The 22192-nt window shown below is 41.4% G+C and overlaps 1 protein-coding gene across 1 annotated transcript in view; it reads right to left on the minus strand.

Annotated features, from left to right (window-relative positions):
- Window positions 1–18438: 18438 nt before the first annotated feature.
- Window positions 18439–22192, minus strand: part of LOC128298551 (cysteine-rich motor neuron 1 protein) — a 177285-nt gene continuing 173531 nt past the window's right edge. The window contains exon 5 of the mRNA XM_053034311.1: window positions 18439–19189. The gene's annotated coding sequence lies outside the window, so the exon portion shown is untranslated. The remainder of the gene's footprint in view (window positions 19190–22192) is intronic.

Consider the following 22192-nt stretch of genomic DNA (forward strand, 5'->3'; position numbering starts at 1 on the left):
AACGGTCGAACGGGGTGGGGAATCGACCCGACCGATTTGGGATGCGAGTGGCTTGAGTACAGTTCCCGGAAGGAAGCAAACCAAATGCACTAAAAGACGGTTTCCGAGTTGTCCGAGTCGGTAGGAATTTTTGGACAATAGGGATAAGTCGCCAAATCGTACTAGCGGTCATCAGACTGATATCGGTCACTTACGGCCGGTATGCTGTCCCATTTCCTCCTTCGCGGCTTACCCAATTCGATTTGGCCTGTCCTGTCCTGTCCAACGGGCGGGCATCGATAATGAACGTTTTAGATGTACATCGGCACATGGCGATGGATCATGACGGTAATGATGATGGAAATGAAAACGGATCCACCTTAATATGGGAAGCAAACCTCTTTATAGCGTCTGTGGAAGGTGACGTTAGAAGTCAACGAGAGCTTTCAAGCGTAAGTGTGCATAAAAAGTGAATAATTAGTGGTCGTTAGTGTGTGTGAAGACAGAAAAGACCGAGCAGATTAGTGAGTGAATAGTTTAGTAGCTCATTCATTTACGACTGAAAGGATTGAAACTGCAGTAAAATGTAACTAAAAATGAATAAATACAAATACAATGTCATTAAAAGTATTTCGTAATTATTGTTGTACTCAAACAATGCCAAAGCACCAGTTAAATCGTTCACGGTCCTAATTTCACACCGACAAAGCATTAATTTTCATTTTAAAAGTGCGGAGATGATTTCAAATATTGAAATGTTTTACATTTTTAAATAACTATATCTTTTTAATTTTTTATCATTGTTGAAGGAAAATCTGTTGAATATTACGGATATGCAAAGTAATGGGTTTTCACTTATATTATAGTGAAGCTAGATAAAAGCCTAGCTCAGCTGTCAGGCTGTCAGGGCGCCTATAAGAGGAACCGCGTATCTCGGCAACTGCCTGTACAGTACATTTTTATCTATTTATTTAATTTTATTTTAATTTATTATTAGGGCAAGTGAAATGCAAAAAACCAGCGAAAATATTAAATAATGTGAAGTATTTTATGCAAATCCAAGAAAACAAACAGTCTTTACCATCCAAAAATTGTTTGTTTTCACAAGCTTACACAAGCAACCGTGTTTTCACCTGTATTGCTGTGGGCAACAATGCTTGAACTCGTTGTGAACTTTACAAAATTTGTTTTGAATTTTTGACTCTGGTTTTTTTTCATTAACATTGTTTTGCACAAAAGGAAAGGTGTACTTTTCCTGCTTCCGGTTCGATAGGTGTTTTGATTATTCTCCAACGGTGGGCATTTTCTTTCCTTTTGCGAGTGGCAAGCGGAACCGAGTTTACTGTAGTTTTAATTAAATTTGTGCTTCTTACCTGTTTCTTCCTTTTCGCTGAATGGTGTGCCTTTAATTATGAATCCTTTTTTTAACGGCTTTTTTCGTCGCCAGTGCTTTGTCGTTTGAGACGGTCCTGGAAAACCCTCGCCCTGGAAGAGGAAGAAGACGAACAATTAGAACTCGGAGCAAAAAGTTCCAACAGGAACAGGAGACCGGCTTTGTTTGGGTATACCTTTTTCTTCGTATTGTACAAAGCTGCCATTAGAATTATGCTTCCAGAGCGGAGGCCATGTTTGTCCATCGCTGGTGTGCTTTGATTTGACAGTTGAACGATATCTCTGGCCGGTGGGTCGAGCGCTTCTAAAGCAGTGAGAGGATAAATCACTCTTTCGCTTGGAAGTATTTATCTTTGCAAAAGCTGAGGTTTTGTTCGCAAGAAAACTGCATCGAGCTCAATGGAAAGGATTCAATGGATTTCTTTGTCATCGGTGCACGAGAATCTTCGTTCCACCGGAAAGCCGCACTTGGTCCGTCATTTAAAAGCAGCCCCCTAAAAAAAAAAAACAAATAAAATGATGAAAAATGGAATAGCGCTGGAAATTTGGCACCTTCACCGTGAGCCACACGTAGAATAAGGCTCATAAGGGTTGTATGATAAATTTCACTGCTGGTGCATCCCGAATCCCGCATATAATCTCTTCTCGATGCTTTTGCGTTCATCCTTTGGCCGCGCAGAAACGTGTGCAGCAGTGGCGCGGGTGGCAACCGTTTTTATTGGTGGATGGATTCCATTAAATCAGTGCACGGAAGATTGGAACCGATTACGTGAAATCGATACAAATCGGGGGGGATCTTTTCTGGCGATTGCATGCAGCCAAGCCACAACCTTGAACGATGGGTGCGCTGTGGGATTGTTTTTTTGTGTTGCTGTTGCTTTTATTATTTTGCTCATAGATTAATGCTTTCACGATGATCTATTCGAGTGGAGAAGCGAACTGACGCTACGTGAAAATCCGTGCAGCTTTTTTCGACGCCGCACACATTGGTGTGGTAATAAAATTTATATCAGATTATTTTGTCTGGTCTTTTTTTTGTGTTCTATCTTGAATTTTGACACTCAGTAGTATACTTTTAAGCCCATAAAATAACGTCTTGCGGGTAAGAGTTTGCCGAATTGTGATCGGTGATTTACGATTCACCCCGTAATTATCTGGATTTGTTAAACATTTACTGCTGCACGGCTCGTAAAGCACGGTGAAGTGTAAGGATTGGCAATTATCGTAAGATTGATTAGCGATAGGCGGCGGAAGTCAAGCGAAGGAAGTAGCCGGGAAGCAGCAGGAATAAAATAATCAATAAAAAATAACAGCTGGGGCGTAAAATGTTAACATCTGTTTTATCCTCCGACAGGCACACAGGCACAGGTGAGTTGGGATGGGACAAATAATTCATGACCCTCTTTTTAACTGCCCATCCAGAAGGAATGATAACAAAAGCTGAACAGATAAGGAAAATTATGGCATTTCTTCATTACGGAAGTGTTGGTTGTAATGTAGATCCAACTTTCGCGTTACAGCTGTCTTTTAGTATTACGATTGAGTAGTTACGATCATGATGGTTTATCCGTGCTACTCACACAAATGACAGTTCTATTCCGCACTTTGACATATCCATTCCAAAATACGATGACGGTTCGAATAGTAAGTGAGGCAATATGTTCCAGATTTCTTTTGCAAATCATAAGAAAGAAAGTAGAATCATTAAAAGTATTATTTTAAATAACAAAATGTAACGGCTTTTGGAGAGTATTACAAATAAAAAAATTAATACCATATACAAAATTACACGAAATACCAAACATTTTGTGAATCGCGTATCTCGAAAGTCGCGTAACTCGGGAATGGCTGTATACAAAATTACTAAACAATAAATCCAGATGTATAAATCCGGATAGACGGCGTTTCACTGTATGTTTAAATCGTCATTTTACGTTAACTTGAAAAAATAAGTAATCTTTATAGCATTTTAAAGTAATAGTACCTTAAATTTTGAGTATGCATAAAAATACACCATTCAAACTTGAGCAATAATTTGGTGCAATAACATTTGTAACAGTCAAACATATTATAAAACCATTATCTGTGTACTGTGCAACCATATGTTCCAACTAAGTCGACTATCCTGTGAGCATGGTATGGTGAGCAAAATTGTGATCCTACCCAAACGCGCCTGGTTCGGTATGTTTTTCTTCTTCAAAGCTGCAAAGCTCGAATGTGTCTCCGGTTCCGTTCCGAACGGTGCAATTTTACAGTACAGCATCACACAGCGATACCACTTCCGTCGATTGGCCTGTCGTTGTTTCTGTCAGCCGTGGGAAGGATGCGGTTGACTTGGATTGGAATGCATATTGGTGCACACTTGCACAGGCATCACTGCGCATTCGAAACCGCTACTTGCGAACCGTTCGAATCGCAGCAACACTAAAGGTTGAACAGTATTTCCGTTCTGTGGTGATGAGCGCTTGGTTGAGGTTTGTTCGTTATGGCGCAGTTTCCGTCGTCGACAGCAGCAGGGTGCATTATTATTTGTCAATTTTGCTTCCTGCCCGCGCGTGTGTTGGATTGCTTCGTTAGAGTGCTCCTTCGCTTATTTCCGCAGTTTCGAAGGATCAAGGTATTTCGCTTGTGAAATGTGAATACTAAAAGAAGCGTTCGCGTACGAAAAGAGAGGATAGAGATGTAGGTTTGTTCGGTAGAGACATATAAAAGAGGGAGATAGTAAAAAAGATATAAATCAGGACATCTTAAGCGCGGAGCTTTGGAGTACTTCCGGTGCGGAGTTATTGCACAATTCAGAAAATCTATCTGCATCTATCTACAATCTGTAAATTTAATTTACTGTTGAGAATACTTAACGTTATTCTACTCAAACTTGAAAGTCATTCTACAATGTCATTCAAAACCCAAAACAAACATATAGAAAATCAAAACAATTATTATAATACAATAACTGTCAAAAGTGACATGTAGTAGTAGACAGATTGACAGAACAAATGAAGATGTGCATATGGTCACTAGAAGCTAGTTCCTAAAACAAAAAGAGGTAATTCAACATTAAGTACTCAAGCATGCAGAGTTACTAAGTGACGGCTTTTAATCGGGGATTTTCTACACATGCCGGAGAATTATCTCGCAGGGAAGAAGGGAGATAAGTTTTAGAGCAATTAACAGGAATTATAAATGACTTACGTAATGATGTTTGACTTACCTACTGCACCTACTGGACACCGAATTTCTGTGGAATGTAAAAATAAACGATAGTTAATTAAATGTTTTAAAAAATGTTAGAAGCTTAAAGTTAAACAATTTCTTAGTACTAAATAGGACTAAAAAATAAAGCAAAAGTAGTTAAGCTATCATTAAGTGATAATAAATTGTGTAAAGAACTCCTGACGAACATTTCAAATGAAATGTTTAACAGATTTTCAATCTGTCTGACTGTCAATCTGTCTCAAGCTGACCTTCAGGTTAAAGAAGTATTGCAAAGTGCCTCCTCTTAATTCAACGAATATACTGCTTCAACTGTGAGAGCAACTCTTAACTTTCTAAAGAGTTTCTCATTAAATCTGGTAGCTGAAACGAATGATTTTAATGGGGGTTTTATGTGTATGAACTAACATAAAATAAAACCAAATACTACAATTTCATAGTGTCCTGTTAAAGTTTTAGATAGTGTGAGCTTGTTGATCATTGGTTGAATGTAACGCTTCCATCCAACCTTTCCTACGTATTCGTCTAACATACCCGCCTTTACAAAGACGTGTGTGCGCTGTATCCGTTGCTGATACACCCGATGAAGTCTTCACTATCGCTCCACTCCCGGAAGCATCCGCTCCAGTTGGAATCCATTTTATTGTTGGCGTTCGTAAAAAAAAAAAAACCTAACGGATAATGTCCGTTCCTGACCGTCGTGCATTTGCAGCACTGTCGAAGAGTTTAAGTTCACCAGCGCGTACCACGTTCCCGTCTTGACAGCGAATCGCCCCGATTACGACACCAGTGTCGGTGCGAGCAGCAAACAACTATGTCGTCTCGCAGTTTATAGCGCTATCCGCTGGTGGGGTTTGGGACGCGATCGGTACGATAAGGCGGAAAGAAATGTCCAACATAATGAGAGCATCCGAGGAAAACGAGAGTCTCGGCGTCGGTGTGCACTACTTTCGCTACCGGGTTGTCCTGGGCGTTCCCTTTATCGAAATGGTTCCATTATCGGAACGCTGTTTATCGAATGATCATCTTCCTGTGCAAGCGTGCCCCGTGCAGCGTGTGTCCGTGCGTTCGTTGCTAGCACACTGTTGTCGTCAGCCACCCTCCCCTTGCACGTTTATAACCTTTGGCATATTTTTCATTCCTTTTTCCATCCCTCAACTCTGCTAGATTGTTTCACATCTAGCGCAACGGTTCGATGACGTCTCAATTCGATTTTCGGTAGCATTTCTACTGGCAACACCCGACCCGACGGTATGAGCTAACAGCAGCGTAGAAACTTGTGCGATTCACTTCCCTTTGTTCGGTTGTTGGTTTTTCGATGCGGAAATGCTACGGTGTATCACATTGTTTCGCAACTTCAGGATGCTTTTTCCGTCCGAAAGGTGACCATCGACTGATAACGTAAAACAGTGATTCTTCGCAGTAGCTTATCTGCGGAAACGGGTCATATCCAGTAAGGGGGTTTCGGTTCCTAAAAAGAGATGTTTAATAAAAGTAGTTAAATAAATAAGGGAAATCACAAGGACAAAGACACATTGGCACGTGTCCCCACTGCACGGTGTGCAACCTTACCGGTTTGATAGCACTTGACTCGAACCATTGTCAGGACACGGCAAGAACGTCCCACTAAGGGCTTTGTCATCAATCCGTGTGCCGTAGACAATTTTCATGGTCAATCTCCGGGCCCGAAAAGAACGCCAACGGTCCACCTCTCAATCCCTCATCGACTTTAAGACACTTTCAATTGATTGGCTCATAAATCTTCACCACCACGCTGCTCTGCGGACGGAAGGAAGTAAGACGATGAAAACATTGCCACGCGCAACCAAAACGCCGTGGGTTCACGTGGCCCATCCTTTTTCGGCTAACTGGCTAACGACGTCGTTGATTCTAGTGGATTGGAGTTTGACAGCCGGGTACGGGTACGGAATTGATTGGGACGCTGGTTGTCTGTGAGGTGATGAAATTAATTCCAAAACACACCATTCATCCTAGGCAGCGTTTTCACACGAGTCGCCCCCGTTCGAACTCGACTCGAGTGCCACGTTCGGCCAAGCCGGAGAAGGGCTAAAGGGCTATTGGTTTTTTTTCTATTTGTCTCCCTCTTGTCATCACCCAAGGCGAGCGAGTTCGCTTTGGAGACGTCAAAAAAGGGAAAACGTTGCTTTGGAGTTTAAATTTGAAGGTCATTAGCGGACTTGAGAAACAGCAGCCGTCCTTGCGCAGCTACCATGGGGAAGGAAAATTAATCGTTTTGTGCAGCAGAACGCAAATTCAATGTCACGCGCTCATTGAAAGCGGCAGTGGCGAAAAATGAAGGAGCGAAAAATAAAGATTTTCACAAGTCAAACGAGTAACAAAAAGAAGAAAAAAACGTTATATTTTGTCGTGAGCGTAATTTAATTGGTTTGCCGGTACGATACGAATGCTGGAGGGGGCGACTGGGGGTCGGTTAGGCTGGTAATAAATTATCTTCGTTTGAATGAGAGATTTTCGGCTTTTAATGGAAAACGATTTTAAAGCCGGAATGATAATGGAAAGTGAATGTTAACGAGTCAGCACATTGTGCTTTGGTGGTGTATAAAGCTTTTAAAGTAATTTTCTCTACAGAATCGTACAGTTGATTGATGAAGGTTATATTGATTTGTTGTTGCAACAAATCAAGCATTAATTATATCGTTTTTTAGATAATTTTTTTTTATTTGGCCTATGTTAAGGCAATTTAAGTTTAATAATAGCGTTAAATTATTGTAGTATTTCTTGTAAAAAGTTCCAAATTTCGTGTACCAGTCCACCCAGCCTTCATGCTTCTCTATCGGCCACGTATCTCACACGTGTGCCCCAAGAGATTGCACGAAAGCCTTCCGGCACCAGTGGGAGACGCAATAAATCACTTGACGCGAAGGCTTGCACCGGCAGCCAAGAAACCGGGCTGACGGTAGGAGAACGTGTCTCGCATAAACCGTTGCATTCCGTATCCTTTCAACTTCCAGCACTGGAGCACCTTTTGCTGGGGGAAACGGTTCACACACGGCCAATGCAGGAAGGCCATGCTTCCCAAGGGAAAATGAATATGAGAATCTGACGGCACTTCGACAAGGGATTCCAACACGTCACGTGGCGCCAAGCACAACAAATCAAAGACCGTTGCCTGTCACAGGCGCCGCAAACCGTTTGATATGCACCCGGTCGCTTCCGGTGCTTTGATTTGTGTATTTATGCTTATTCCGGGAGATGATGATGAAGTAAAATGGCGATTGCTGGTGACTGTGGTTACCCGGTACGCTTGCCAATGCTGCTTTAGATTGGGTTGGTTCTGTTTACATTTGATTACACACGTGCGCTAGAATTATTTCCCTAACGTGCAGCCAAAATAGTAATTATGAAACAATTTCCCCCCAAAAATTCATCAACATTTTCATTTAGAATAAGAACTTTGGATCGGAGCTTTTCCCAGCTCGTTGCCCTTCAACAAAAAAAAACTTTGTCCTGCTAAAGGCAACCGTGTTTTAATCTTCGTAATGCAACTGTTGTACTTCAAAGGGCACAATTCCAAGCATCCTTTTGATAAGTTTAAGCAAAGAAATTTTATTTTGAAGTTTTGCTTTGAGCAACCACAAAGATGGGTAGAAACTTTCATCCTACCGTTCACCGGCCAAACCAAAGACTGGAACTGGTGCAGAAATGTAACCTGGTATGAGTTTATTTCAAGCACAGCCTAGACCATTTAACTTGCCTCAAGTGACACAAGTTTGTTTGGGAATAGTTTTGCAGTTGCCGGGAAAAAAGATTAATTTTTATGGGGCCCAAAGGATGCAAAAAAAAAAAAAACCGTATGTATCACCATAAAATTAAAGGTATTATTTTATGTAATTAAATAATTGTGTTTAAATATATTTTTCGTAATTTTCTTTTACATTCACTTCATTCGGGCAGCATCACTTTTACTGCTCTAAAAACACCAGGCGTCTCCATTGGGGGACGCTTGCGATGCACTATTTTTATTATTATTTTTAACAATTTCGAACCATAATAAACAGCGTTTTTAATTAATAAAAAGCAACACAATTTCGATAGCCTAACAAAGGGTAAAAGCACGTGAGGCTTTCAACTATATTGCGCTAACAGTTATTTTTTATTGACTGAATAAGTGGACCAGTAACGTCCAAAATGGCAGAGCAGAACAAAGGAAAAAATCCTGTTTCAGATTGACGGTTTCGAGAAAAGTGTTTTTAATGGCAAGCGTTTAGTGTTGCACTTCAGTTCCATTAATGGAATTGACACAATCAATATTCTCGTGATTGAAGCGCTTTTCACACGTCATGCCTACAGGACAATATTAGGCGAGATGAAAGAGAATCTTTTTTTCTGAGCTCATGTTTAATAAATAGCTCAAACAGAAGCTCTATTTGTTATATTAAAAAATAACTCATTCACTAACTGTTCTTTGCAAAGTTTATGTTAAGTTCATTTATTAAAGTTACTTAAGTGGTTTGTTGAGTTTTTAAAAAAAATTGAGTAGCAATTTATGTTTTGTAATCATTTCAGGCAAGTTTGAGTTCTTTGCAGTTTAGATTAGTATTTTTACTTCTGTGTGGTTAATTTTAAGAACATTTTCTATTTTGTTTTAATGCTTAAGTTCTTATGTACTTAATACATATATTATTTATGTAAGAATGTCATAAATTCCCAATTTTAAATGTTTCATTGTACGATAAGTTTGATTTAATTAAATTTATGATAATTACTTCGTTATAGTAACGAGTTTCATTACATAATGGTTATGGTTTTTTACTATATATTTCCATTACTGCATCAATGTTTGCAAGTATTTGGAATGGAATTATTTTGGAGGAGTATTAGTCACGTAGTATTTTGATTTCTTTACATTTCCTTGATAGTGGATTTATTTTCCATATTTCCATTTAATGGCTGAAGTGTTGTGTAATCCAATCATTCTCTAAACAAATTTATTTACATTAAGATAAAAGTTTATCTGTAATGAGATTCCAAAGTAAAGCAATAATTTATAAATAAAGTTTCAGCGATGGCCCGGGAAAGAAGCTTCAAAACTTTTCTTTTAAATTCAAATTGAAAGAATTCATACACCAACCAGCAACATCACGATAACTCGAATAAATCAGTCGCAGTAATAAAAAAGACATAAACTATTAGAGGAACACCATGCAGTCCAGCAGAGTCCATGCTATTCGCTCCCATCTACCACCTACGTACAATCGAATGCATTCATGCATGCATGTAATTTACTGTGTACCAGCAAAGAGGAAAAAAGAAGCACCAAAACAAGGCAAAAGCGCAATGATTTGTGTACGGTAATTTTATTTGACTGTGCCTCTTCACTCAACTTGCTCCATTAAATCGGACAGCAGTAAAACCGCCAAGCAGTCAAAAAGCCTAATCAATTGACTGTGCGATAGTGGTGGGAAATGGTCGGAAAATCTGCAAACCCCACGTACTAGGCGGAAAAAACCTGTTCTTGCGTTTCTTTTTTTGTATCTTCCCATGATAAAACAGGACAATAATGCCAAACATGTTCTGGTGTGACCGTTGCAATATTTTTCATTTTATGTTTTATTGCAGTTGATTGTTCGCTGCTGTACGATTACGTCGTGTTTCCTTTGGGTTTCCTCGAGTTTTTTTCGGGACCATGAAAAAATCCCCATACACTGCATAATATCTGCACCCACAATGGGCCCCAGCAGCATCTATCATATTTTATGGGTAACATCGAGAAGATCGCGTGTGGCGTGTGGATGCGCACGCGGCACACAACACTTGGAACCAATTGAGACGTGTGTGTAGGAGGTGTGTCCGTTCAGCATTTGTTGGCAATTGGGACAAACACCGCCACTTAGGGCGAGGCGCGTACAGCAGTAAGCAAAGTGCCCCGTAGTAACAGTATTGCTTTCGCTGGTCCCGCCGGTACACCACTGGCACGACCGTGAGTGATACTCGGTCGATTTGGATGCCAACCGAGGTGGTTGGGATTTATTTTTATGTTGACTCGTCCGTTTGCCACCCACTCCCCGGGTATGCCGGTGTTGTCGTCATACGTGTACATGATGTTATGTTCCATAACGGGCGGGGGCGTGGACCACAACGCTCTCATGCTTTTTTATGCTGGTACCCAACCCGGAATGTAACGTAGGGCTTTATTCCGTTTGTGAAGCAGCTCACCGTTTGATGGGGTGGAGATGGCGAGTGAGAAAATTTATAGTTTCCCTCCCTGCAGCATGCAAGCTTTGGGGAGCATTTGTTGTATTTTTTGTCCATCCGAGCAGCAACAAAGTCTCGGTGTTATTATTATGAATGCAACACGGCCAAACTTTACCGTGCATGCAATGGTTTTTATTCTCTTCTCGTTTTTTGGCAGTAACATCCTTTTTTTTTGCTTAGAAAACCATGAACGGGACGGACGTGAGAGTGGGCAGGAAAAATGGTGGTAAAAGCAAAATAAAACAACACAGCAATTCCGCACCGGGCATGGATGGACCATCCGATGACGAATGCCATTAATTTTTGGACTAGCAGCTCGTAAAATTTGAACAGTTCATGCACGCTCTGTTGCACAGCAGCGGTAGCGTCATCATCATCATCATCATCATCATCATGATCATGGTTATAAACATTAAATCGTACCGCTAGCTACAAAATCGGATGTCATTGTTTGTGTAGAAGTGCAAAACATACACATGCATACACAGTCAGCTGTCCTTTAAAGCACATTCGTACACGACATACACATCGTGTAGCAAGACAGACAAGCGTGAAAGGGTGGCACAGCATGCCGTTTGGAATGCACGTGCTGCAAAAAGCACGTTTCGTTAAAATGGCCACGTCCGCTGGCTCCGGTGGTTTTCATTAGTGCCCGAGAAACTTTTCGCCCGAGAATTGCTCGCATGGGAATGAGGTTATTGGTGGTTGCGTTGCGTGTTTCTGCCGCGTGGTTACGTCCTTGGACCTATCGTATCGTTTGCATTTCATCTCATATTGTTTTACAAAATGTTATATATGCTGTACTAGTTGCTCTTAACTAAAATGAAAAGAATAAAAGGCAAGTTGAACACAGCATTAAATTGTTGTACTTAAAGAGCAGGGTGAACAAAACAAGAAACTTCAACCAGTCATTACCTGATTGCTTAAGGAGGGATATTTTGTTGATCAGATGATGTCTTTACTAAATCTTAGCAAATAGAAATCTGCTTTCAATCATTCCTATATTATGTTCTACCAGATAGAGTGTTATATGTTATCCTTACATCTGTTTATATTCTAACTAAATCATTCCTTCGCCAAATTGGAAGATATTTGTGATGATCATGAAGATCTTACCATTGCATATTCTGAAGATGTCTAGGTAAAGACAACATTTTCTACCAAATTCGAACAAGTGAAAGAACAGCTTGGGCCCAGCTGGACATGGAGAAAACAACACTGCAGGACAACGGGCAAGTCACACCAGGCATTCAACGAGATCTTCCGTAGCTACCAATTGTGTGACATCCAATACATCTGTTATCTGATACGACTACCTCAAAATAGAGACCTAAATTTGATGCGAAAACAGATTATTCTGCACCAAATTATGGTTTGTTGCATCGTTGTGTGGTGGCCAGTCAATGGACATACCTTTGGTTTCTAGTATCGAACGGAAAGGTTCTGGAGAATCTGGAACTTTATTTAGACATCTCCGCCATTACGACAGTACCGCTCTTGGTACATTAATACCTGGGAGTGAAGACTTAATTTGACTCCTTTTCCCTGTAGATTCCGTTGATAATATAGATCTCTTGGAACTACTACTTAATCCCACTTTAAACCCTTCATCGGATTATAACTGACACACTATCAGAGACAGAGATAACTGTGGACTAATCTTCTGTAAACGAGCAATGAGTTCTGTAATAATATCAGCAATCAATCGTCGATCAAAAGATGACTTCATTTCTTTATCGGCACAATAACCATAAGAGGTCTAGGCTTGCCATTTATGGCCTTCTTTAACATTATTCATCTATTGCTGGATAGTCAGTCCTGCGTACGAGGGATTGATCTGGTTGGGACTTTAGACCAATTTTGTTGTGTGAGGACCGGCGACGCTAACATTACAGCACCCAAAAGTCCTAAAAGTATACTAATTGGTAAGTAATACGATTCCATACGGACATATATTATGGAGGATAGATCAAGAGTCCTCCACCTGCTCAGTATGCTCCCAAGTAGAGACCCAGGAGGACAAATATACAAAAAGCTCCAGTTGTTCTCAGAGTACAGAATGCAACAGGATTACGAAATAAAGAGTCATAAAGCTACAGCATCCAGCAAGGTTCGAAAGCTGATAAAAGATGAAAGGATTCAGATGTCACCTTGATAACTTCACCGAATATTGACACATCAAAGGAATGTATTTCTAAGAATTGTGATACACCAATTTAAAAAAAAATGAATCAGATTCGATGCCTAGATCAATAGGTACTAAATGATTGCTTCCAGCTATTTATATGTTCAAACAACACCCCCTATTAGCCCTCCTCCTAACTGCAAAATTACCAAAAACAAGTAATTCCATTACGTTCAATAGAAAATCATTTCAGGGCTTTTTTTTTTTGTGGCTCTCCACCATGTTTTCACGGCGTGGAAGTGAATCGAATTGCGTAACGGCACGTATTTTCGATAAAGTGTCATTTCCCGGTTTTAAAGGGCAATTAACAAGTCATTCCCCTGTGGGCATATTCTGGTGAACACTGCGCTTTCTCGGTTTTGGGGATCCAGCATCCAGCGAGGACAACCCACCGTATAACGCAAGACTGATTGTCGACCGGGGGCGCTGTGTGCCAAACACACACCCGAGCCCGAACCGAAAAGTAGCCGGCGAGCAAAAGGGGCAGGATGTTCCGCCAAATATTCATCGCCTGTGGTTTTTTCCCTTATTTCCGTCCCATTTCCTGCACCTTTCAACGACGTCCATCACGCGGATGGGCTTGGGGGAGGGTCCAGTGTCTTATCGCTTCGGGCTCGACCGGTGTTGGCAGCAGTCGACCGTGTGGTGTGGTGATCGGTTTTTACGAGTCGCGTGACGTGCCGCATCTTTTGAAGCGAACGCATCAAACCAAACCGACCGAAGAGAAATGATGTTGTCTTTGCAGCAAAAGTAAAACAGAATAGGAGAACAACAACAAAAAAAAAACAACGATAAGCTTCCTGTGTGCTGTGATGCTGCTGGGGAGGAAAGTGACAAAAGCATTCAATAGTAGCGCAACACCGAAAAATGTGAAACAAAATCCGTATTGAGACGGTGACATCCATCGCTCGACCATTAGCGAGAGAACATACCGAGACCGAGATCCACCACCGCGCTGCTGCTGGGGGCGTTTTTCTGTCGTCGCAAGTCTCGTTTTAATGGGATCGTTTTTCGGGAGAAAAGATTTTGTGTTTTTTGAAGGATTATGGGCGAAAGTACGCAGCAAGTGGAACGAACAGTCACTCCAAAGTTTTGGGTGAGTTTTTGCGCAAGATTGTTTTGATACGGAACAGGTTTTTTAAGGAAAAAAATTGTAGGTTGAATATTTTGTGCTCAGTGAACATAGGTCCTGATTAAAAGTTAAGACTACTAAAATAATGATAAACATGGCAAAACATTTATAAATTTGTTTGTAATACTTGTACATGAAAAAATGGATTTTCTGGTCTCGCTTCTCTTTTTGTTTGAAAAACATTAGAATTACATTTATATAAAAATGCTTCTTAGCTACATTACGGCTGACCCAAGCAGCATGCGTATTGATGTACAGGAACCCGGCGGCGGAATTCACATAACCAATAAACGCTATCGTAAATAGACTCATTAAAATGTTGGCATCATTTGGCATATCTGTTTCTATTCGTTTCGATCGATCGACCAAGAGTGCTTTCTTGCGGTTTTCGGCTCGCACTCAGCTGGCTTCAGCTGCAAATGGTGCGTTCGAAAGAGTCATCGAGTTAAGTCGAGCACACGCGCCAAAAGATCCTTTAAAAGGAAAGAAAATGAAGAGCGTTCTCACAAAAGGAAGGCCACCGAGCGTAGTTCCCATTAACGAAACACCCTCCAAAAAAAAAAAAACGGGAAAAAAGGAAAGCATTTGAGGTTTTCGGCGGACTAGGAACGGCGTTTCCACGGAACGGATTTTGGAAGCCCCGGGCCCCGGGGGCGTTAAGTGGTGTTTTGTTTTTATTGCAATGCGATTCAGTGTCTAGGGAGAAAGCACCCAGTACCGTCACCGCCAGTGCTGGGTCAGATCGCGGTCAGCAGACCTTACGAAAGCGGTGCTAGAAAACCACTTCGTCTCAACCATTCGTCGGGGATTGTGTGCAATGAAGTAGAGATTTACGGATGCGCCCGGGCACGGGATCTGTTTGAGTGTGCCGGGTGACGTTGTGTGTTTTCTGGTCTCCCAATGCGCTTCCCGGTCCGGACTGACGTTTGAACCACTTGACCGGAAGTGTGGCTTCTTTTCGGACTCATCCGACGACTCTCCTTTGTCCAACAGGTTCCAAGGGCTTTCCATGGCTGTCCGAAGAAAGAGCAGAGCATGATTTACACGGGTGTTGGTGTTGGTGTGTGCAGTGCAAAAAGCAAACCAGACCATGTCGGTCCAAAGCAGAATCGAGTGGTGAGGGCTAGGTTCCCTTTTTAACTGCAGCCATCTTTGAAACAAGCTTTCGAATTTCGGTTCCAACGTACCAATCTCCAATGCGGTTCTGTCGCTCGGCGAATAAAGCGATCAATTCAACTGAGATAACATGATGTTCAATGAATAGGCAGTGGTGGTAAAAAGCGAGATGATTTTTTTGTTCAACCGATCATGAATTTGGCATTCAGCACATTCACGTTTTTTCTCGCCGTGCTATTTCATTTGGAATCGAAACTATCATGTGTTCGGTTGTGTTGACCACAATCGTTGCCTTTCAGTGGAAATCGATCGAAGTAAGGTTTTTGGTGGCGAAAGAATAATAGAAAAGCATCATGTGGCTAGCCTTGGATGCTTGTGTGGAAACAAGAAGCATATTTTTGAGCAGGAAATATATAATGCATTATCTTGCGATGTCGGCATCAAATTAATAACGTTTAAAAGCTAAAAAAAAGGCCAATATAACAATAAAGACACTCAAACTAAGCTATAGTTTAGCGAAAGCTTATCTTCGAAAAAGAGTGAAAAGTCGCTTTAGGGAATGGGCCTCACATTCTAAAATATTACCAACCAATAACAATGAAAATATTGCTCAACTTGATAATATTTAACCTCATGATGAATTTCGTATCATTGCGAGGAGCATTTAATGCAGTTTCAGTTTATCTTTAGTCTTGATTTGAACTCAGTAAAAAAAAAATAGTTGAGATATTGTGCATCACATCTATGCCAACAAAACATAAATCAATTGTATTGATGTGTACAACATAGCGATCGTGGAAATTTTTAGGAGAAAGAAGGAGCTCAACATTAAACTCAAACTTTATCACAAATCCCGTTTGATTATTGAAGATATTGCAGCAAGTATAAATACTCGCACTTTTTGCTAAATAATGAAATAAAGAAATTGGTCCGAGTGCAAAACTTTTTCCATTTTCAAACCTCAAACTTCCCTTGCCTCTATTTGTGTTAATTTAACTAGTCAGCCTTAATAAAAACCGAACGATCTCTGGACGGGATTTTGAGCGATTATTAATGCCTTAAATCAACCACCAGCATCAAAGATCTCGCGGTGCAACAACAGTGTGTTAAAGCTCAGCTCAGAAATTTTAAACAAGGACGTCCATGAACTGTAACAACGAATCAGCCGTAAAAGCTGCAGTGAGGTGGTTATGTCATTAAAATGACACCGGACAACCCGTAAAATACTTCCAGGTCTTTTATATAAAATCTACACTAGAAGTAGATTATTTGTTTACAATTATAAGCTTACTTCCTTTAATGAATGTGACATTGCTGGTGTGGCCATCCAAGTACACTAGTTTCAAAAAAGGCCTACAAAAAGTGAATCATTTAAACAAACCCTGGTGCAGAGTGCTGGTACCGATGAAAGGCGTTCGAGCTTTGCAAAAACATAAACTGTCACGCTCAGCGGTGATATCGTAGCAGGCACCGAGCCAAACGTCACCATCGTCAACGTTTCGCGTCGACGACATCGCCAACGTCGCTGTCGACTGACGTCTTTGACATGCCTGCTGGAACAGCGCGCTGCACTCACAATGCATTATTGTTTCACCGTGTGATTGACGGGAGGGCTTTCTATGGAACGCCGAGGGCTGATATCCAGGACCGTTGGCAACAAAATCCATCCGGCCGTAGTAGTATCCGTGATAATATCGTTCTGAGCGGAGATCCTCACTTTTTATCCAGTTTGTATCGCTCTCGGGAGTGTAAACGACTCGTTGTCTGATAGCGCATTTTCCTACTGAAAAAGGATAAAAGCAATCAACAACAGACCACGGGCAAAAGGGTATTGCAGTTGGATTTGAAGGTAATGATTCTGGTACGGTATGGTAGGTCTTTAAGAACTCTAGACTAATAACATTGTACACTTATAGCAATGAAGTAACGTTATGTAACAAATAAAATCTTTCATTATGACTTTAAGAATGCTGTTTGAATCTATATAAATCTCTTAAGCACGACATTTCACCCCGCGCATAAAGCTTCACACCTGCCACGAAAGAATGGTTCATTTAATTATCCAGATCCCATTCAGCGTATTCCAGAACACTTTGCTTATTGTGCGAAAGGTGTAAATTACAATCGCAAATTTCACACCGCACTACCCTTTTAAACAGTTCTAACTGCTCGGAACGGTGCCAACTTACAAATACATCTCGTTCGCGTAATTAAAGGATTACAAATGTTGGAGTGTCTGCTTCACCGTTTGACGCGCATTGATGTTGTCCTTTGCCCATAGACGTGTGTGTATGCTGTGGTTCACTGTTTACTTACCCAGACTGCAGGGGTAGGCACCGAAACGGAGCTGGCGGAGCGATAATCAGTAACGGGGAGAGATGCTGAAAAGAAGGAAAAGTGGGAAATTATTCAACGCACCAGGATAACAAGAAACCCTTCTCACCGTGTGAACCATCTTGAACCTGAGACCTGAGATGGGGTGGGTACGGATTTTGTGGCAGTGTGCGTTTGATGTAGATGCCGTCTCTGCCGTGAATGAGAGTGTACGGTGGGAATCCATCTTTCATTCAAATTCTCCAGCGCGAATAAACACTGTGTGCCGTGGCGTTTAAGTGTATTGTCGGAAAGATGGTGCGAAATGGGTGCAAGAGCGTACCACTCCTTAAACCGCTTTTAACATTTGCCAAACCAGCTTCCAGGAACGGTTCACCGTAATGCGAGACTCCTCTTTCGGGGTGGATTGCGCTTTTGCATACCCTTTTCCGTAAGGCGCTTTTTCCGTAAGGACATTCCATGGTTTCGCAACAGCGGAGTGTGTCACGGATCGGGATTGGCGGGGGGAAAGCGTATCAGACATACCGACTTCCAAGGACGTAGCTCATAAATATCTTTTAATTAAAATGTAAAATAACAGTGCCCAGGTTTTTGGTGCAGCGTGGGAGTGCGTGTCACATTTTATGTGTCCTTGGTCGGTTTTGTGTATGGATTTAGTGTTTGTTTTCAGTTAGAATGTGTGCTGTGTGTGTTATGCTGCTGTGCGCTAGTCTGTTTATTTACGTATTGGTCGGGGCTTACTGATACTGATCCTTGCGTATCGTAAATTGAATAGTCCTAAGGGAGGTTTGCTTCTTGACACTTTTGGCCGCCCTCCCATCATTCCGGAATGGTTCCCGGGAGAGAAGATAAAAGATTGTTCGCCCAGAGCTTTTCTTACGAGAAGGTCGTTAAGATGGACTTACAAAGATCGCTCTTACTAAGGTAAGTATTTGAAAGCATTTTATAATATTATTCCACAATAAATAAGCTTTCCTTTCGTTGTGTCTAACATATCACAATTTAAATCCCTAACTATTTTAACAAATATGCCGTTATTATGAAAGAAAGCTCCCACCAAAAAAACTCACTTCTTGGTGGTTCAATTAAAATTAATTCAACAAGATATACGGTCGTGCTAATGCACGTCCGCTCTTACACAGTGCCAGTAAAACAAACACGCTGCAAGATCGTTTTAAATTTATCTCACATGCTTGTAAAAATTCAATTTCCCCTTTTCTGCAGTTATGGAAAATTCAATTACTGCGTTCCTGATTCTTCATGCACCATCATCTTTGGGTAGGTTAGGGTGGCCCTTTCCAGGAACAACCAACCCGCCCGGATGATAATTCTCGACGTATTGGATTCCTGAGAGTGTGCGCTCTGCCACATCATGTGCCCGGTGTGTGTACGTGCCATTGCTTGCCCTTGGAAAAGGTAAAACAAATAGAGCTGGAATGGTGAATGGAGAACAGTGAAGCCCCGTTTGGCGATAGTGCACAATTTATGGTAATAGTAACGACATAGCTGCGTTAAGTGAAGCGTACGTAAATGGTCGATGGAATACGCTTTCTTTCTGTTCCATTATGCACGGCGCTCCGATATTGTTCCCGGGTTTGTTGCTGCAGTGAGAGGGGAAACGATGAAATATTTATTACCGCTGAGTTTAAGTGTGTTATGCCGAGTTTGAACTTAAAATATTTTACAATAAATGATATTGAATATCAAACCACCCGAAGGATTACGCCACTCCAGGGCAATAAGCTATTATATTTTAGATTGTTGGTTAAGAAAACAAAAAAACTAGCAGTCGTTGAAAACTAACTTGCTGATTGGAACACGATTATGGAATGAGTTCCGTTTCGATAGAACGTCCCATTTCAATTCCACAGAAATGGTATTTTCATTTCGAAGTAGCGTAGCAGGAAGCTTGTGCGACGATGCCTCCTTACACATCGTCCGCCAGATGGCAGATGACAATGGTCGTTTATGGATCGAATTGGAATGATTCTCGGAAATGAAGCTGCTGACATTCTTTTCCACTTCCCTTTCCATTGATCTCCCAGCCATTTTTTGCTTGATGCTGAGGTCGCACTAGGGCGAAAAGACATTTATGATGGACAAGCAATCGGACGTGCGGTAAAAGGCATGCTCAACAGCGGGTCATGCTCGAAAGTCGTTTGTAAAGTTAAGAGAAAGGAAATCCATTGCATGGGCATTTAATAACACCAACGACGAAAGCACTCACTCGTGGCTCCGGTGTGCAAAAAGGCATGCGCCCCACACATTCTACCGGTGCATACTTTCCCCCCACCCCGTAGCATGTGTGCCGGAATGTGGCAATAAAATGTGCATCCTAATTCCAACCCTACCACAGCACCGAACATAACGATGCTCGGGGAAGTTCGTCAAAGGAAGACAGCGTGGCAGCAGCTGCTGCTGCGGGTTGTAATAAAAGATATGTAAAATAATTTGAAACGTTTCCGGCACATTCATGTTTGCTTGCATTTGGACCTGTCTGTGCTGTACGGGGAGGGAGTTTCAATGTTTGAGGTTTAACATTCCACTTTTCACCTTCAAAAGGCCGTGTGGAGTTGTGACTGAAATTGGAAGTTGAAGAAATCATGAGACGAAGGTTGAAAGCTGGAAGGTATTTGGATCAGGCAGGATGATCTTTTCACCGTTACATTCATCCTTGCATAACCGCACATTTGTCTTTAAACAAGCAGTAACATCTGATCCTGTTTCCTTGGAGCAGGTAGTATGCTTGATTGGCAAGGATGGTACACAAGTGTAATGATTTCTCATTTAACGTTCTACAACGTGCTACAGGAGGTTGTTAGATAACAAATAATGGCATAGTAGCTGACATCTGGTATCATTGGCAAGTATCCTAATTTTATTTGTTTATTAAGGAAGAAAACAAAATTAAATTAAACTAAGGAAGAAGTACACTCTGGGGACATGAAAATAGAAGATTTTCGGGATATTTTAAAGATAGCTAAAAACTTATAACACAAATAGTGGACAGTTGTGTGTTCTCTGGTTTCCCTACAGATGGAGCCACTTTGTCGGTCGCTACACCAGCTGAGATCTTTCAGCAGTGGAGATCTTTGATGGACGACTGACATTATATTAGCCACACAGTTGTAACTAGAATCAATATATTTTCGTTCACTTCTGATTAAACTTCGTTCATCAAATGTTGAAAAATAAAACAAAAACAACGTTTTCAACGCGAATTCAAATTCTTGAATCATATAAAGAACATAATGGTAAAAAACATGCGATGAAGTGGCATTTACCTTATGGAATTGATCAGAATTCAAAAGTCAGAATCATAAAAAAGAAACCAGTTTTTAGTTATGATGTCCGCCAACTATGAAAAAAATGAAACATATCTCAAACAAATGAGATCTCTTCGACACTGCTCCACTTACCGGGCTGTAACTTTGGAACATGGAACATGAACTTCAAGCAAAGTTTGCGATAAAGCAGACGCTCCAACTATTTTTAAAGAGCAAAAAGTGATTTTTTTATATGTCCCTATTCCCCTTTGTATAGTTTCTAACTTTATTTTTAAATTAGTTTTACTCCCAAACGCGAAAAATCCGTATTGGGTTAAACAGTGTCTGTTGGTTTGTGTGTGATTGCCGCACGGTGAAACTTAATGCGCGTCAACTACACCCAAACACACCCGTCATACGGATGCAAATGAGGCAATCTAGAGTGCGAACGAATCTATTCCGTGGTTCCGGTTATTTCCGAAAAGTTTCTATCAGCCACATGGCATCCGCCCGTGAGATGAACAGTCAAACCAAATCCAATTTGTAGCCTGTCTGGTAGTGATAAGGGGCAGAAAGTTTCTCGCACCCGTATCCGTGCGTCGCAACCGATCGGTGGCGGCAAAGCTCGAATTTGTCACTTCGGTTTGAGATGGTGTCTATTTCTCGGTTTGCCAAACGGTCGTGCCGTAGAAGTTTATGTGCCTGGCCAAACCCGTTCATGGTTGCGTGTGTTTGACCGATGCGTTGTTGCTCGTCCCATTTTGTACCCATCCATTCACACTGCGGAGGCTGAAACTTCTTGCGGTTCTGCACGGGCAACGGCTTTTGCCGTTCCCGTACACTTTAATACCCTCAAAATAGTCGGCTTTGTATGCATTAGCCAGCAGTGAAGGAAAAGTTTAACCGTATTAAAGGCTAACTGAAAGAAGAATCTCCCCATTCCTCATCATCATCATCATCAATTGACGTGCTACGCCAATCACCCGTTACCAGGCGCCTCCATTCAAAAACTCATTAGACACTCACTAACGAGCCAGCGTATGTGTGCGTGCGTGTATGTATTTTTGGCATGTGTGGATGATTCATCGTCAAACCCAAACCCACACACACACATACCGAGGGAAGCCACTGCAATTGGGTCAGAATTCAGCGAAGTTAATCTACGCCTCGTACGCCCGTAACTGCCAACTGGCCTTTCTGTGGGGGGAAACTTTCGAATGTACGGATAGCATGCGTTCGTGAAAGTTTTTCCCCGGTCTGTGAGGGTTCGTGGTCACCGCTGGTTCATTGCAAGACAATTGCAGACCGGTGGTCCGGACATTGAGGGCCGTGAAAATG

Source organism: Anopheles moucheti, chromosome 2 (assembly GCF_943734755.1).
Source record: "Anopheles moucheti chromosome 2, idAnoMoucSN_F20_07, whole genome shotgun sequence".
Lineage (NCBI taxonomy): Eukaryota > Metazoa > Arthropoda > Insecta > Diptera > Culicidae > Anopheles > Anopheles moucheti.